Here is a 6,791-nt window from a genome sequence, read left to right on the forward strand (position 1 = left end):
TGTAAAGAAAACAAAAATCCTCAACACTGGACCAATAAACAACATTCTGATCAATGGAGAAAAGATTGAAGTTGTCAAGGACTTCATTCTTCTTGGATCAGCTATCAATACTCATGGAAGCAGCAGTCAAGAGATCAAATGACGTATTGCATTAGGCAAATCTGCTGCACAAGACATTTTTAAAGTGTTGAAGAGCAAAGATGTCACCTAGTAAGGTGCGCCTGACCCATGCCATGGTATTTTCAATAACCTCGTATGCATGTGCAAGCTGGACAGTGAATAAGAAAAGATAGTAGAAGAGTTGATGCTTTTGAGTTATGGTGTTAGAGGAGAATACTGAAAGTGCCATGGGCTGCCAAAAGAACCAACAAATCCATTTTGGGAGAAGTACAGCCAGAGTGCTCCTTGGAGACCAAGATGAACAAACTTCATCTCTCATACTTTGGACATATTGTCAGGAGGGAGCAGTCACTGGAGAAGGATATCATGATTGGTAAGGTGGAGGGTCAGAGAAAATGAGGTCGACCCCCAATGAGATGGATTGGCCAAATGGAAGCATCAATGGATTCAAGTGTGGCAACAGTGGTGAGGTTGGCCCATGATCGAACAATGTTTCATTCTGCTGTGCATAAGGTCACTGTCCGACTCAATGGCACCTAACAACAACAACAACAACAACTTATCTTACAGTGTCACGCCGATGATTGATAACTGTTTAATGATGTAAATGATTCAGTATCAGTGGGAAAGTACTTGAAAAGAAGGGATATTAAAAACACACTTACATGTAAAAACCAGATTACTGCTTACCCATTTCCCGAAGTTTAAATCTGCCAGGAAGTTTCAACAAATCACTTTACAAAAAGGATAGGAGGAGAATTCTTGCAAAGTCAAAGTCTTAGTATCCTATCATGTGGAAATTTCTCCTTGGTTTTAATTTGGGAGAAACTTTCAGAAGTTTGGACATACCAACTGAACTCTGTTTTGGTTCCCTCACCAATACTGATGCAGAGGGCATGCCATCTAGAAGTAAATCCCTGCTTGTAGCAAGCTTAACATGATCAGAGGTTCTAGCTGGTGCAAGTTAGCAGTATGAAGAGAAAGGAAGGAAGAATGAAAACATGAATTGCTCCAAACCACTAATCTGGCAACATCCAATGAATAATACTTTCCATATTTTACTCTGCTCTGTACCCAAATGCCATTCCTATTTGACTAGAGAAATGTCTTTGCCCCCAAATAATAGAACATTCAATATTAGCTTGTTTAATAGTGCCAGGAAATCAGAATGAAATCGTTTATTCATATCAGGAAAAAAAAATTATAAGGGTTATTTAAAGGCACTATATAAAATCCATCTCAACAATCCTTTCTCAAATTCAAATCTGCACAGTTCATCTTGGTAGTGCAGCACAACAGTGCCACCTATAGATGCATGGAGAAAAATGTTCTTCATCTCAGCACAGCTCTTATTTGTCAATTAAAAAGTATTTTGGATACTGTCATTGTATTTTTTGTTAGCTCTTAATCTTTTTTTTTTTTTCTGAAACTGAAGTCTAACATGTCGTATAAAGTCAAAAATATATCAGGCATTACCATAGAGGAAAGCTTCTTCTCATAAGTAAAACAAAGAACAGAAAATGAATCAATGTTTGCCTGTTTTAATACTGGGAGGATGGAATGTATGACCTAGTTAATCTGCCTTAAGATAAAAATGGAGGATGAAATCAAATTTATCAATCTCTTGTTATGTGCTAGTAATTATAGAAGATGCCTGACTTCCATCCTCCTCAAGGCCAGCAGCATCTTTAATAAGGATAAAGCAAGGTGAAGATTTTAATCTCAACTGCTTCTACTTGTCACTTGAACCATAAGGACCTATTCAGTTAAATTACAGTATAGAAAACTCATTAATTTTGTATCAACCCCCTTTTCAGTTGTTCCAAAAATAAAATTTGGAGATATTAAATTGTCTAAGAAGAGACTTCACCTCTCATACTTTGGATATGTTGTTAGGAGGGACCAGTCCCTGGGGAAAGACAGCATGCTTGGTAAAGGTGAGAATCAAAAAGGTGACCCTCAAGGAGATGGATTGACATAGTGACAGTTACAAAGGGCTCAAACGTAACAATTGTGAGGATGGTGCAGGACCAGGCAATGTTTTGTTCTGTTGTGAATAGGGTCACTGAGAGTCAGAGCCAATTTGATAGCATCTAACAACAATAAAAATAAGGAGCTCTGGTAGCGTAGTGGTTATGAATCAGGCTGTGAATCACAAGGTTAGCAGTTCGAAACTACCAGCTGTTCCATGGGAGAAAGATGAGGCTTTCTGCTCCTGTAAAGATGACAGCCTCGGAAACCCTGTACAGGGTCTTTATGAGTCGGAACCAACTCCACGGCACATAACCACCAACCACCAACAACAATAACATCTAACAGTAATGGAGTCCTGGTGTGGTTCCATAGGATGAACGCTCGACCTCAAGGTTGGTTTGAACCACTAGATCAGTAGTTCAAATTCACCAGCCACTCTTCAGAAACCTTTTACAGGGACACTATGAGTCAAAATCAACTGGACGGCACTTAACAGCAACAACAAAATTCTCTGAATGCATTCAATTGTTTATACTGTTCAGAGACCTTTACTGACTTGGATGACATTCACTTCTCAAATCACAGCGAAGTGCCATGTCCACAGGACAAACAGGCTCATGGTTCTGTACCTAAATAGCGGCTGAACAATACCACAACAACTCTGTGGCACAGTGACTAAGCACTTAACTACTAACTGAAAGGTCAGCAGCTCCAACAGACCAGCTGCTCTGTGAGAAGAGGCTGTGGCAATCTGCTTCAGTAAAGAATTCTGCCTTCGAAACCATATGGGGTGGTTCTGCTGTGCCTCAAAGAGTCGTCTTGATTTGGAATCCTGACAGCAGTGTGTTTGGGTTTGATCACACAATACCATAGTTAGTTAAAAAAATGGAAGTTTCAAATAGCAATTTCAAGAAAATAACACAGCATTATGGTGCTGGAGTCCTGGTGTCGCACTGTAGGATAAGCACTGCACTACAAGGTCGGTTTGAATCACAAAGTTGGAGGTTCAAACTCACCAACACTCATCAGAAATCCTATACAAGATCACCATGAGTCAGAACTGACTTAACAGTACTTAACAACAACAATAGTGTTGGATAGAGTTCTGGCGTAGCACTGTTAGGATAAGCACTGAACTGCTAACCAAAAAGTCAGTGGTTCAAACCTACCAGATGCTCCTCAGAAATCCTATTCAAGGTCACTATGCATCCAAACTGACTCAATGGAACTTAACAAGAATGGGTTTGAATGGAAAAGCAGCAACCAACTCTATAGGATAAGCACTAGACATTGAACTATACGGTAGGAATCTGAACCCACCAGCCTCTCCTTGGGAGAAAAATGAGGATTTCAGGCTTCTGCAAAAGTTTACAGTCTAGGAACCGTATTCAAGGTCACTGTTAGTTCAAATGGATACGCGACAGCAACAACATAGCTTTGGATAATTTTCTTCTACTTTTGCATTTTTAAAATTGCACAGAAATAAACACAAAATCCTAGTTTTCATTCAAAGTGACCAAAAAGTTAAAAATGAAAACTTCTGACAAGAGCTGCTAGCCTCAAATGAAAAACAATAACTTTATTTTCTAGGACTATGGACAACATTGCAGAGAATGAGTATTGCAGAACTCTTAATTTTGCTCATGAGGAACCTGTGCCTATACCAAGAGGCATCCATTTATACAGAACAAGGAGACACTGAATCGTATAGTTTACACTTCTACGTAAAGAAAAAAACTGCTCACCACTGGAGTAGTGAATAACATCATGATAAATGGAGAAAAGACAAAAGTTGTCGAATACTTCATTTTACTTTGATTCACCATCAACACTCATAGAAGTAGCAGTCAAGATATGAAATGACGTATTGCATTAGGCAAATCTGCTGCACAAGACCTCTTTAGAATGTTGAAGAGCAAAGATGTCAATTAGAGGACTAGGGGTACCTGACCCAAGCCTTGGTATTTTCAGTAGCCTCATATGCATGTGAAAGTAAGGAAGACTGTAAAAAAAAATCAATACATTTGAGTTACATTGTTACAGCAGAATAGTAAAAGTACAATAGACTACCAAATGAACAAACCAGTCTGTGTTGGAAAAGTACAACCATGATCCTTAGAAGCCAAGATGGCCAGACTTCATCTTTCATACTTATGGTATATTATCAGGAGGGACCAATCCCTGGAGAAAGACATCATGCTTGGTAAAGTGAAGGGTCAGAGAAAAAGAGGGAGAACCCCAACAAGATGGTTTGGCACAGTGGTAGCTGCAATCATCTCAAACGTAGCAACTATTGTGAGGTTGGCAAAGAACCAAGCAGTGTTTTCATTCTGTGGTGCATAAGGTTGTTTTCAGTCAGAACGGACTGGATGGCACCTAACAACAACAACAAGAGTTACCTGAGTTCATGCATATGCCTGCAAAACCAGTAAACTATAAAAAAAGTGAGAAGAAATACTCTGAAATGAATCAATGAAGTTTCTGGCAGGCAATGAAACATTAATGATAACATAGCAACCACAGCATGGAGTAAGGGTGAGGAAAATTAACTAGAAATCTATAGACTTGTGTTCTGGTCTTTTTCCTTTTGCAGCTGAATGACCTTGGGGAAGATGAATATCTTTGAATAAACCTCTAAACTTTATTCCCTTCCCTGTTAAATAGAGCTAGTGGCTGACCCCAAGTGCTTCTTTTGAAGTGACCGTCATCATAGCCCTCATTTCTCTCATTGTTATAATTATTATCATTATCATCATCACTACCAGCACCACAATCAGTATTGTCTCCATTACCTTCACCACCATTTTCACCACCACCATCAGCAGCCGCATTGGACAAGTTATTTTCATAATTTCATTATTTGTTTTTCATTTGAACAGGAGCTTTCTAAATTTAAGACCTCATTTCATCTTTAAAAAGTAGTGTGGAAAAAGGCTTAAGGGAATGGGAATTAACCAGAGAAGAATAAATGTTTATTACCAAGGATATGGAAAATGTGAAATTGATGATACTTAACATTTTTAGTGGCTTAAGCTAGAATTCATAGAAGAACAAATATTCTCATTTATCCAGTTGATGTCTGTATCAAGTTTATGTATATATAAAATTATCTTTTCTTCTAATTAAGTGGCCCTGATGATAGATACAGTGACTTAAGCATTCGTCAGTGGTTCAAACCCAAAAGCTGCTCTGTAGGAGAAAGATGAGGCTGTCTGTTCCCAAAAAGATTTACAGTCTCAAAAAACCTAAGGAGAAGTTCTATACTGCTGATTCGATGGTAGTGGGTTGGTTTCTCTTTCTTCTAATTGTCAAAGTGACATAGCATGTTCATTTTCAGAGAATGTCCTCTCCTAAATGACACTACTGCCTTGAAATTTTTTTTTAAAGTCCACTAGCAAATTGGTGATTTTACTAAGAGATTTCATGTCAGGCATGTGTGTTTAACTGCTAAGCAAAATTTTCAAGACTAACTTTTGCTTTAACCAGTCTTGTGCATTGTTATTTTGTTTTGCATTTTGTCAAAAGGTATTCTTATAGTTAATTTCTTAAAAGTGGCCCAAGGTGTTTAAATAAACCTCTAACAGCAGACACTATATTAATTTCAAAATAACTATGAGGCAAAGAATTCTAGATGACTGAATTTCATTCCATTTTTCATCTTAAAATCAGTTATCATCTAGTTGGTCTTGGCTCATACTGACCCTGTTGTAAAAAATGAAATTACAAAGCTTTTTATCCTGTTTAGGGTTTCCGAGGAGTGACTGGTGGGTTTGAACCACCAATCTGTGGTTAGCAGTCCAGTGCTTATCTTACACCACTACACCAGGACCACTGTTCATGATTTAAGTCATAGTTTTTGTTTGGAATGCTAGGTGTTTATTAGAGATACAGAGAGAATGGCTATATAGATAGACCCTGATCTGAAAGAATTCATAGTCAAGATCAGGAATATACAAACAAACACAGTTATAGGTACAATAGGTGCTTCAGTAGAATGAAGCATGTGCAGCTGATGGGATATAAGAAGGGACACCTGTATGTGGACAGTCAGGAAGGCTTAGCATGGCAGGAGACCTACAGTGCATCAGTTTTAAGGAGTCAGCCCACTTAAGACTTGCCTGAGCTTTTCCTTGGGTGTTTCCAACTGGTGATAAAAGCATCTCTTAGTTCCCTGGTGGTGGTAGTGGTGGTTATGTGCCGTGGAGTCAGCTCCGACTCACAGCAACCCTGTACAGGGTTTCCGAGGTTGTAATTCTTTACGGGATCAGAAAGCCTCATTTTTCTCCCATGGAATAGCTGGTAGTTTTGAACTGCTGAGTTTGAGGTTCCCATCCCGACTAGTAACCACTACTGTACCAGAGCTCCTTCCCTAGTTACTCCTTACATCCTGTGGGAATCTGATGTTCAATCGTAGGACATTCTCTCTTGGTAATCAAAAATCAAACCTTTGGTGTTGAGTTGATTGCAAGGTCCCTGGATTGTATGTACTAATTTAAGACTACCAAGCTGAATGTTGGTGGTTCAAACCCACTAAGTGGTGCTGTGAAAGAAAGAACTGATAGTCTATTTCTGAAAAGATTATAACCAAGAGAGCCCTACTCGGACATACATAGGGTCAGCATATTGTTGTTGTTAGATGCCATCCAGTCGGTACCGACTCTTAGTGACTTTATACACAGCAAAATGAAACATTATCC

The sequence above is a fragment of the Chrysochloris asiatica genome, unplaced genomic scaffold (genome assembly GCF_000296735.1).
Source record: "Chrysochloris asiatica unplaced genomic scaffold, ChrAsi1.0 scaffold00123, whole genome shotgun sequence".
NCBI classification, from domain to species: Eukaryota; Metazoa; Chordata; class Mammalia; order Afrosoricida; family Chrysochloridae; genus Chrysochloris; species Chrysochloris asiatica.